At 41.2% G+C, this 11,294-nt stretch overlaps 1 long non-coding RNA gene across 1 annotated transcript; it reads right to left on the reverse strand.

The window, feature by feature from the left end:
- Positions 1-2,052: 2,052 nt before the first annotated feature.
- On the reverse strand, positions 2,053-5,196 carry LOC138033046 (uncharacterized). The gene is made up of 2 exons (XR_011128553.1): positions 4,920-5,196; positions 2,053-4,798 (listed from the first exon to the last, which is right to left on the reverse strand). It is a non-coding gene; the product is annotated as an uncharacterized lncRNA (long non-coding RNA).
- Between the last annotated feature and the right edge of the window lie 6,098 nt (positions 5,197-11,294).

The raw sequence follows: 11,294 nt of genomic DNA on the forward strand, positions 1-11,294 counted from the left end.
ACCCCCAGAAGTAGTCGCAGAATCGCACGGCGCATCTGCCGGTGGTATCGGTCAGTCTCCAGCAAGCCCAGGGAAGGCCCTGCATAAGAGAGGAAAAGTGGTTTTTGCGCCATAACTCCCCCCAGTTTTGAGATGGGCCCCGTAAGCCCGTGAAGTTGTTGCAGAATCGGATGGCGCATCTGCTGGTGGTATTGGTTAGTCTCTAGCACGCCCAGGGAAGGCTCTGCTCTATAAGTGAAAAAAGTGGTTTTGGGGCCATAACTCCCCCGGTTTTGACCGTTTCTCCCCATTTTCCGTCAGCTTCACCTCCTAGGCCAAGCGCAGGTGTGTGCCAAATTTCAGCTTCGTAGCTCTTATCCGACCCTCAAAATTGGTCACCACTGCTCTGGTCCACTTCTGAAGAGCCTCAAGCCCTGTTTAGGTGTCAAACTACTACTGGATCTTCACGGCCAGATCGCGTCCAAAACGTATCTCCAGTTCTATTGTAGATATCCCGTCGTGCCATACCTCGTTGGAATCGTCTCGATGAGATCTATCACGTGACAGAGTTTGGGTGTCCTGTGTCACCTTGGTTTCCCTGTGGACGGTTTTTTGTCGATAACATTCCTACGTTTTATTCCCTTGGGACCGCACTGCCCATGCGCCTAGGTCACGTGGCCCAACAACTTTTCGCCCTAGTTTCGACCCGGGGCGAATCGACCCACGGACGCCAGAGGCCCGACAAGACCCCCATTTCCACACCAAAGTGGCCCCCCGGACTCGACTCGGTGCCCATCGGACGCGCCCTCCCGACACCTCTCTGGCGCTGCACTCGGATTGGCCCAATTCCAAATCCCAGGGGACTTGTTTCCAAAAAACCTGTTTTGGGTTTTTTTGGCCATAACTCTGCCCGGTTTTGAGCTGGGTTCCCCTAACCCCCAGAAGTCGTTGCATAATCGAATGCCGCATCCGGTGATACCCTTGGTTTTGTTCTAGCACGCCCAGGGAAGGCTCTCCATAAGTGAGAAAAACAGGTTTCTTGAGGATATCTCCCCCCGGTTTTGAGCTGGGCCCCCCTAACCCCCAGAAGTCGTTGCAGAATCGGATGGCGCATCCCATGATACCATTGGTTACTCTCTAGCACGCCCAGGGAAGGCCCTGCATAAGAGAGAAAAGCATGTTTTTTGAGGATATCTCCCCCCAGTTTTGAGCTGGATCCTCCTAACCCCCAGAAGTTGTTGCAGAATTGGATGGCGCATCCCATGATACCATTGGTTACTCTCTAGCACGCCCAGGGAAGGCCCTGCATAAGAGAGAAAAGCATGTTTTTTGAGGATATCTCCCCCCAGTTTTGAGCTGGATCCTCCTAACCCCCAGAAGTTGTTGCAGAATTGGATGGCACATCCTGTGCTACTATTGGTTACTCTCTAGCACCTCAGGGAAAGGCCCTGCATAAATGAAAAAAAACAGGTTTTTCGAGGATATCTCCCCCCGGTTTTGACTATGGGCCCCCTAACCCCGAAAAGGTGTTGCAGAACTTGATTGCGCATCTGATGATACCATTGGTTTCTCTCTAGCACGCCCAGGGAAGGCCCTGCATAAGTGAGAAAAACAGGTTTCTGGGCGATCTCCCCCCGGTTTTGACTATGGGTCCCCTAACCCCAAAAAGGTGTTGCAAAACTTGATTGCGCATCTGGTGATGCCATTGGTTAGTCTCTAGCACGCCCAGGGAAGGCCCTGCATAAGTGAGAAAGACATGTTTTTTGGCCATAATTCCCCCTGGTTTTGAGTATGGTCCCCTAACCCCCAAAAGGTGTTGCAGAATCAGATTGCGGTTCCCGTGATACCACTGGTTACTCTATAGCACCTCAGGGGAAGGCTCCACCCTCTGAGAAGAAAACGGAGCGCATATTAGAATTCTAAAACCGACAGCTGTTGTGGGTAGGCCTGAAAAGGTATTAAGTATACTTGTGGGTGGTAATTTTTAACCAATCTCTACAAACACTGACTACAATTATGTGAAATATACAAGTGCTGGTGGACAAACAAAAGAAGTTAATCAGAGGTCTGCTGTTTGACTTTGCAAATTTATTATTTATTTACTAAATACAATTACACACATGATTAAAATAAAATGAATAAAATACAGAGATGAACAGTAATATCTGAGTAATTAGGTCAGTATGTACAGAATACAGAGATTCCTTATTAAAAGTACAGTGCCTAAAAGGAAATGTATATATATATGCAAAAAACAAAAAACAAAAAAATACTATTAGTCAAGAATAACAATAATTATCATCTAAAAAGGGGGCATCTAAAGTCAAATCATATCAACTCCAAATAATCAAAGAACTATAAATATCTCTCCTTATTTGAATTGAAGTTATTAATATAAACTCATTTACTTTCCTACAAAACAATGGTAAGTGCTGACATGTCCTAATAGCTAGCAAAAATAGGGCTCGCGGTGGTAGAATTGTACTGAAACTACCATGAGAGTTTTTTTTTTCTTTTGTGAGTTGCAGTGATGCATCACATGCACAAACAGGTTTATGGATAAATAATGATCAATAAAGTTTTCTATTATCATGTAACTGTAGGATACATTCAAGAATAATATATGTATATAATTATATGCATAAACAACTATGAAGTTACATTGTCCTATCATAGTGATTTATTTGGGTAATTTGCCCTCAAATTACAGAATACACCAATGCAACCTCATACAATTAACTTACATAAAGAAAATAATTATTACTTTTGCATGGTTTTCTGAAATTCCAAAATTTGTAAAATTATTTGTAATGTTATTAAGACACTTCCGTATCGGAAAGAAAGCTTCTTTTTTTACCCTTACAACTTTGTACAACATTTTGCAGCTATTCATTAAGTGGTAAGGTGTGACATCATTAATTTGCCCAATATTCTGTATTAGCATATACTAAAACTGCCACGTCCACTTTGGCTTGTTAATTAGTATATAACACGAAACTGAATAGTGATCTCCACTTGCGCTGATTGCCTAACTTGGAGGTGATAAGCCAAGTGTTTTAAATGAAAGCATAAAATAATGGTAAAGAAATTTAAATTAACCCAAATACTTAAGGGTATATTTTGTATGACATAATGATAGTTTTCTTATTGCATGATACACATCTCAGTTTATAATAATGTCAGCAGTTTTCATTTATAAATTATCGTTACAAAATATTAAACTTCAACACCATCAAATCAAGCACTTCGATCAGATAGGTTTCCTGGTCATGCCTGCATTGATTTCTTGAAAAGCTACACCACGTAAATTTAAGAACATCTTAAGAACATTTTCAGCGTCACAACGCAAAAATTTATAAGAACGTTCAGCCTCAGCTCTAAAATTAGACGTTCTTTCTTTAATTTTGTACTCATATTTTTTCTGGTTGGTTTAATGCATCACACAATGATTATCATGCTCCTGTTTGTTTTCTTGTACTCCAATAATTGGAGTTGAATACATTTGCCCAATGTTCTGTATTAGCATATATTAAAACAGTGGATAGCATTGAAGGCATGCTCTGATTGGTTACTCAAACAAAGAATAGGTTTTGCTATTCATCTCTGAGCAACTGGCCCAGGATTTGCCCCCAAAAAGATTGTTATTGTTGCAGGAAGAAATTATAATAAATTATTAGTTAAAATAATCTTTTAATTTTCGTGTTATATTATCTCACTGTTTTAGTATAAAGTAATTTAACAACTATTCACCGGTAGAGTTGGTGGTTAGTGGTTGATATTTAGCAGCAAGGTAATATCCACCACTAGCCACCTCTGATTCGGCTTGTTAATTAGTATATATACCACAAAAGTGAATAGTGCTCTCCACAAGCGCTGATTGCCTAACTCGGAGGTGACTAGCCAAGTCCTATTTAACCCTGAGTAGCTGAAGTGAAAACAAATGGATTCTGGCACGCAAGATTTAAAATTTCCAACCACATAATTTACAAAAACAATGGAGTTTTTTGGTACACTTTTTGTTCAGCTGATGTGGTTATCACTACAACAATTATTCACCTCAGTGTCAGTGAATAATTATTGTTAATTATTTAACAATTATTCGCCTCAGGCTCAGTGATTATCGGTATAAATACACAGGCGATTATTTCAAAAAAGAGAAAAAAAAACATTTCAATGTGAAATCATCTTCACTTACAGTGGCAAAACGACTACTGGCAGCGATTTTGTCCGTCGAGGTGATTATCGGCTGATAATCCGAGATAGCGAGCCAATGAGAGCGCACGATTTTGTATAATCACCTGTGTATTTATACTAAGGTATAATAATTATTGACCTCAATATTACTGCAAGAATGACGTACATGTAGATGGTGCCATCAGTCAATCAATCTGGATCAAAAGGAACAATGCATACCGATATTATTGTGAACCATATAAAGCCTTGATAAAAGTTATGAGTACCACTTTTGACACGAAAATATGTTAACTTTACTATGCGTCGACATGACGCAAGATTCGCAAAATAGCATTTTCCCTGAAGTTGATCGGTTTCACAAAAATGACACCCATTGCTTGGACAAAACGAACCCTCGTTCCAGCTCGAACGTTGGCATAACTTCAACTCCTTGCAGCCTCTGCATCTTCAGAATGTTCACTTGTAACTATGTGAGCATCTCTACGACCCTTGTGTTCATTTTCATCGAATTCATCGATCGTTGTTTGGCTGCAGCAAATCTCTCTTGCTTGAAGAAGTGTTCTCATCGTGATGATGCCTCACTTGAACCTCTTTTTTAATTAAATCGTTTTACGGTTTATTACGCCTGCAACAAAATTAACTTCGTACTATAATAATTTACAAGGCAGTAGACAGAGTTGAGTTAAAAGGCCGAGATCGACTGTCTCAGCACGAAAGAAAATATTAGAGCAAAACTAAACACTTACCGTCCATTAGCTCAGCTTTAGAAATAAGAAAACAAAAATTCCCCTTGCACCATTCGACGATGGATTACGGAGGAATTGCATGCAGTTGATATATTAAAAGCGAATAATGAGGAAATCGTGCTATCAAGCCGAAATAGTACGTACTGTGTACATACTGTAGTGCGCACCATACAATACTAAGCACTATAAGCAGCGTACTATAGTACGTACTACAACGGGTGATGCCCGGTAATTTGTGTATCATTTTGACGGGTGATGCCCGGCACTCTCCGTGCGAATCGGGTGATCTCGTACCCAGAGTCCTCGGGCTTTTTGGCCAGCGGGTGAGCGCCCGGAGAGACTCTGGGATAATCGACTCCATTTTCCCAGAAAACGTGGGTTCCGGTCTTATGACGTATGGTTGAGTTTAAACGGAAGCAGAAAAGAATAAACCGTTAACAGTAGAAGTGGCGGGTTGAAAGTGTTCGAGAAACAAGAATTTTAGCCTTACACACAAAGAAACTGGAGAAATGATCATTCGCTTGCTGTAAGAGCAAATGAAGATGAAACCTCTGACACTTTCGGTGAGTGTATTTTTGGTGTTTCAGCGTACATTCCATCGTTCAGAATGCAATGAGAATGCCATCGTGCAAGCAACACGATCGACAAATTTTTGTGGAAACGACACAAATGTCCTCTTCTTCTACAATTTGATGTTTCCGTAATTCTGAATGGCTTCGACAAGACCTTATTCCACGGATTTCGCCTCAAAGAGACTGATGTTATGTTTCCCACGGTACTTTTGCAACAGCAACAGTAATCACTTTTTAGCAGCGTGAGAAAATTCCCGTGCGGTATAAGACATAGTTCAAACCTCGTCGTTTTATTATTTTTGTGATTTATATATTTCTGAGGTAGAAAAAATCAAACAGCACTGAAACTAGTTTTAGATTTTGAATGTCCCTCCAAATTCTGGGGCTTCCGAATTACTTACCGACTTCCTGTCGGACTGCCATTGCTACGCAATCGGCCAATCAAAAATATAGTTCAAATCGATTATCCCAGAGTCTCTCCGGGCGCTCACCCGCTGGCCAAGAAGCCCGAGGACTCTGGGTACGAGATTGGGCGCGTTCGATTGACCCTATTCCGGAATAAGAATACGTGGAGTGATGATTAAAACGGTATGTTTGGTGCGTTTGGAAGCAGCAAGGATAATAAAAATTTGTTTAAAATAGAATTTTAGCGGATGTTTGACAACTTTAATATAACTCTCCGTAAAAACGAAGGATTTCTAACTTATATTCCATGTATTCTTATTCCGGAATAAGGTCAATCGAACGCACCCTTAGAGCCAAAGCACAGAGCGACCTGGGGCGACCTGGGGCCAGTTGTTCAAACGTTGGATAGCGTTACGTTACCCCTTGATTATATCTCATCAAAAGTTAGTAAACCACTTGCACTTGCTACCCTGCTTAACAACTACCGCTCCTTAATTGAACCCTAAATTTCCTATGGTCTCATGGATTGCCTGGGGCCAAGCTGCTAACCGAAAGTTCATCCTGGATTTGCCAATAGGGGTTTACAGTAAGGACACTTGAACCGTTAGACTTGCCACAAGTCGACCTAACGATAACCCCAGAACAAAATGTTTCGGCGAGCGAATCGTGATTTTTCGTACGCGAAGTGAATGAGCGAGCGACGAAGTCGCGAGAGATCGACTTGTCTCGCTTGCAAACTCGCGCCAAATGGGGATGACGTCATTCGCAAGCCCTGAACTTGATGGCGCAATCCGACGAAAACAGTCGAACATGTTTGTTTCTACGAAATCGAAAGAGGAAATTTGTTAACTTTGTGCTACAGGTATCAGAAACAAAGATGAAATAAAACGAAAGCTTTTTTTCAATCTCGAGTCGCCGCTTGGAAAGGAGATCTCCAGTGGTACTTTCTGGACCAACACTTGTGCCGTGATTTGTGCTGATAGAAACGAAAGACTAATATATTCGAAAGATTAGCAAGTAAGGGAAAGCTTCGAATCGTCAAGAAAGTCAATTGATTTCACTCATGAAAGTCAGGTACGCTTCAGGTGTAGGAGACGTACTAGACCGGAATTAAAAGATACATCTTAGTGAAACTTAAGCTTACCATTTAGCGATGCAATGACTCTCGTCGATGAATACACATGAATTTTAAAATTTTTTGTTCCATTCGACGAAAAATGTGTTGATGGTCGTTGAGAATCGCCTCGGGACTTCCAGACACCCGTTTATACTTTAAACGTGTTGTCTCCTAAATAGCGACCGGCTAGAGACCAAATCTTTCGTGAGTGAAATCAGTGGAAGAATTAAGAAGACGATGGCATTGCCACCCGCTCCAAGTAAACGACCAAAAGCGTACGGGACTAGTTCAAAGGTCAGACTTTTCCCAGCTCCGGTTGGAGAAGACACAAACAGATATATGCAAGACAGATATTCTTCAATTATTTTCCTCTGATGGTCGCTTAATTTGGAATATCCGGTGGCCTTAGTACCATGTTTGAAAATCACGCTTCACTGCGTGTGGAAAATTTTGATTGACAACTCTATCCCCTGGGGTCCACGAGGATACAGCTCAGCGACCCGTTTTTGGGTCGCTAAATTGGCGCCAATCAAGTATGAAAAGTCCTTCGTTCCGCGCGTATCTAGACGAAGGACTTTTCGAAAGTCTATTGAACCGTGAACACTTGACATTTTTGTGTACATTATTTTTTTCAACGACGAAGAAATAAAGGCTCTTCTTATGATGTATAGTGTTACATGTACAGCACTTTGTAAGTGTAAAAACATTAAATACCCTTGTCAAAAGGACGAGCCCACATTCTATAGTCACTAAAAAAATGTACAAACAAATAACAAGTGTTCATGGTTCGAGTGTCCTCACTGTAAGAGCGTCTGGTACTCTGGTTCGGTCTGGCCAGTCTTCACTGCAGTATTACTTCAGTTTTTAACAGACTTCGTCCTCTTCTTGTTTTTCTTTTATTCGCTCGAGCTGTGTGTTTGAGGCTGGGAGGGAGGCAAATACATGTTGAACGTATAAATCGATCTCCTCTTCAGTACTGGACTGCCCATCCCGCTGCTCTACAGGTGCTCTTGATAGCGCATCAGCAGTAATCAGGCTCTTTCCGGGAACGTGGGACACTGTGAAGTCGAATCTTAACAATCGCATACGGCGGAGTCGTTGGATCCGTGGTGACATTTTCTTCCAAGTTCTTTGAACCAAGGATTGGAACCAGAGGCTTGTGATCGGTTTCTACCTGGAACCGCTTTCCGATAAGATAATCTGCTAATCTCTCGCAAGCCCACGTAGGGACGAGGGCCTCTTTTTCAATCTGGGCGTATAGTGTGTGACAATTGCTAGGGCCAAGATTCCATTACCCAAGAGTAAGAATGTCCCATTTAGCGTTAGAAAAGTGTCAATTTTGAAACGAAGTTTTGCCGGAAAATGTACAATAGACCAAATCGACTAGCTCAATATTGTACCCAATTCAAATCTCCGGGGTTAAGATCCTTTGTGTATTGTATTGGAATTTTAACACAGCATTCACATTTAAATGATATGGAAATTCCCAAAACAAAACGTTTTCAAAGGGTTTGAATTGGCCACAACATTAGGCTGATTTAGCAACAGAACGACAACGTCAGTGGCGACGGCGCGCGCAGAAAAAAACACCAGTGAGAATTCAGAATAGAATAGACTTCACTCTTTTCCTCTCTATTCTAAATTCTCATTGGTAGTTTTGCTGTGCCGGTTTGGTCTGTTGTTTATTTTCCCGCAAAACTTTGTTCAAAAATAGACACTTTTCTGACGCTGATGAGGACAACGACAATTTGGGTAAATCTAACTCGGGTGATGGATTCTTGCTAGGGCCTAGAACCAAACAAATGGAAAGTTCCTTACATTAAAGTTTTACATGTTGATTTTGTGATATTTTGTCACAGAGGGACCGGACCGAAGCAAAATAATGCAATGAAACGGGCGATTTCTTAGAACTTCTAAGGCCCGGTTTAGACGCCGTACTTTACATGAACCGAATCGAATTCAAATTTAGACCGACCCAAATCGGTCAGTGTAAAATGCAAACTGCAGACCCGGTGCTATCAAGGCGCTATTAAGTTCGGCGTCTAAATCAGTTCAGCTGGGATTAATTAATTTGGGTCCGGTCAGTGTAAAATGCAGACTACAGACCAGGGGTAAAATGCAGACTGAGGTTATAATGTAACTATAATGAATCTTTATGGTATACTTAATTCATTTCCTGGTGAATGATCTCTTTACAATTTTCTATACGAACTACCACTTCACTCGACGGTTTCAGGCCTTAAGCACGGTTGAAATCTAAAACTGAATACTCAACTTGACACTCGAAGCGATCCGACGATCGATCAAAACTCAGACTAAGTCCTTCTTTTACACGTGACTTTCTTCCCACCACACGTAACGTATGCTTATTAATGTCAAATCTATTTTTAACAGTAACTGTTGAAAAACCCAAACCCTTTAGAAATGCTAACAGCTAAGCCTAATATTGTTTTAGGCCTAATTAGGCCTAAGGTTAGCATTTCTAAGGGTTTTGGGCTTTTTCAACAGTTACATTATAACCACAGTCTGCATTTTACCCCTGGTCTGCAGTCTGCATTTTACACTGACTGGACCCAAATTAATTAATCCCAGCTGAACTGATTCAGATGCCGAACTTAATAGCGCCGAAATTAATTCACAGAAGCATACTATGATTGAAGAAACTTGCAAAGTTGTAATAATTTCTGCATTTGATAGGGCTCATGTGAAGTATGGCGTCTGGATCAAAGCCACTTCACGTTTCACAGCCGTAATTCCCGCCTAAGCCAGGCGGGAAAATTGCGAATTAGACCGGTTGTTCTGAATTGATTCACACGCCGTATTTCACTTGAACTTAATTCAATGAATTCGATTCAGATCATGTAAAGTACGGCGTCTGAACCGGGCCTAAGAAGCTAAAAAGTGGGGAAGTAAAAGTTGTCTGATCTCTTAATTTGTGTGCATTTTAAATAAAAAGACTGCAAATCCCGGAGAGAAGGGACTTTGCATATGCATATATGCTTATCGAATTTTTTGAATTAAACTCCTAAGGGAGACCAATCTGGGCGTGGCCCAGGCTTTTTTTTTTACCCCTACAGGTAAATGAGACCATATTTAAAACACATTAAATAGTCATTTTTAATTTCTTCTCGTGCAACCCTGAACACGACCTGGACGGCTACATATGGGCTACATATGATGGCGTTTTGCCATGAACACCCTAAGTAAGACCAAAATCCGAAATTTACACCCCTAAGCTAGCGAGACGACGAGCATTCCAGGGGCCCGTTTCTCGAAAGTCCCGAAAACTTTTTGGGCCCGAAAAGCCATTTGTGAAATTGCCAACCGCCAGGAGCCCATCTGGAGCGTGCAACTTCCATACAGCGTCTGTGAAACGGCGTTTTCACAAGAAGGTTTACTTTTAGACTAGCCCTTCCCGCGAATTAGGTCAAAAAACAAAGGAAGTTCCGGTTCGGTGACCCTATGACGTCAGCTTAATTTCTTGTAATTGGTCATCGGGCTCCTGTGGGAGTCTCATTCGCGGGAAATTCAATCTAAAAATAAATCGGTCTGTGAAAACGCCGTTACACGAACACAGTAGAGTTGTAGGCTCCGGGTCAGGCTTCTTTACGCAATTGCAGAAATTGCGTTCATAACTGCGAGGATCATAGCTTTACTTAATAAAATTGTTGCTTGATCTCTTAATTAATTTTCTTTCTACAATCTTTAAATTTTCAATGCAAACCAGTTAGGAGACGACAATCGATATCAATACCTAGACTGCCGAATGCACAGTAAGAAGGAAACGCCTTCCTTCAAACGGGCGGTGTAATGAACTATCATGTGGAAACACCATAGTTTAGATATCTTGTAAATAAAGGTATGAAACATATAATTTCGTCGAGAAAAGAACATCCTGACAGAAAAAGAAAAAAGAAAATAAGAAATAAAAAAGGTTCATAGTATTGGCGTTGGCCAAGAATGATCTCCCATGTGACAAAACTCTCTTGTATGGCTGTCATCGTGTCCCATGATGCACTGAACAGGCCCAGTCCCCACTGCTCTCATGCCTCAGAAATATTTCATTTCCAGCTAATTCATATTCATGCAAAGACTGGCTTTTACATATTTCAGCTCTACTACACTACGTTGTGTACGAAATCGGTTTATCATTTTGGAATTAGCTCATGAAACGATTTAGTTTGGACCAGACTTTTAAAGATAAATTCGTTGGAATGGGGGTTAATATCTAGCATGCTTAAGTAATCTTTTCAGTATTGAAACTGTACAGACACTACTGCT

The sequence above is a fragment of the Montipora capricornis genome, chromosome 14 (genome assembly GCF_036669925.1).
Source record: "Montipora capricornis isolate CH-2021 chromosome 14, ASM3666992v2, whole genome shotgun sequence".
In the NCBI taxonomy this organism is placed as follows: domain Eukaryota; kingdom Metazoa; phylum Cnidaria; class Anthozoa; order Scleractinia; family Acroporidae; genus Montipora; species Montipora capricornis.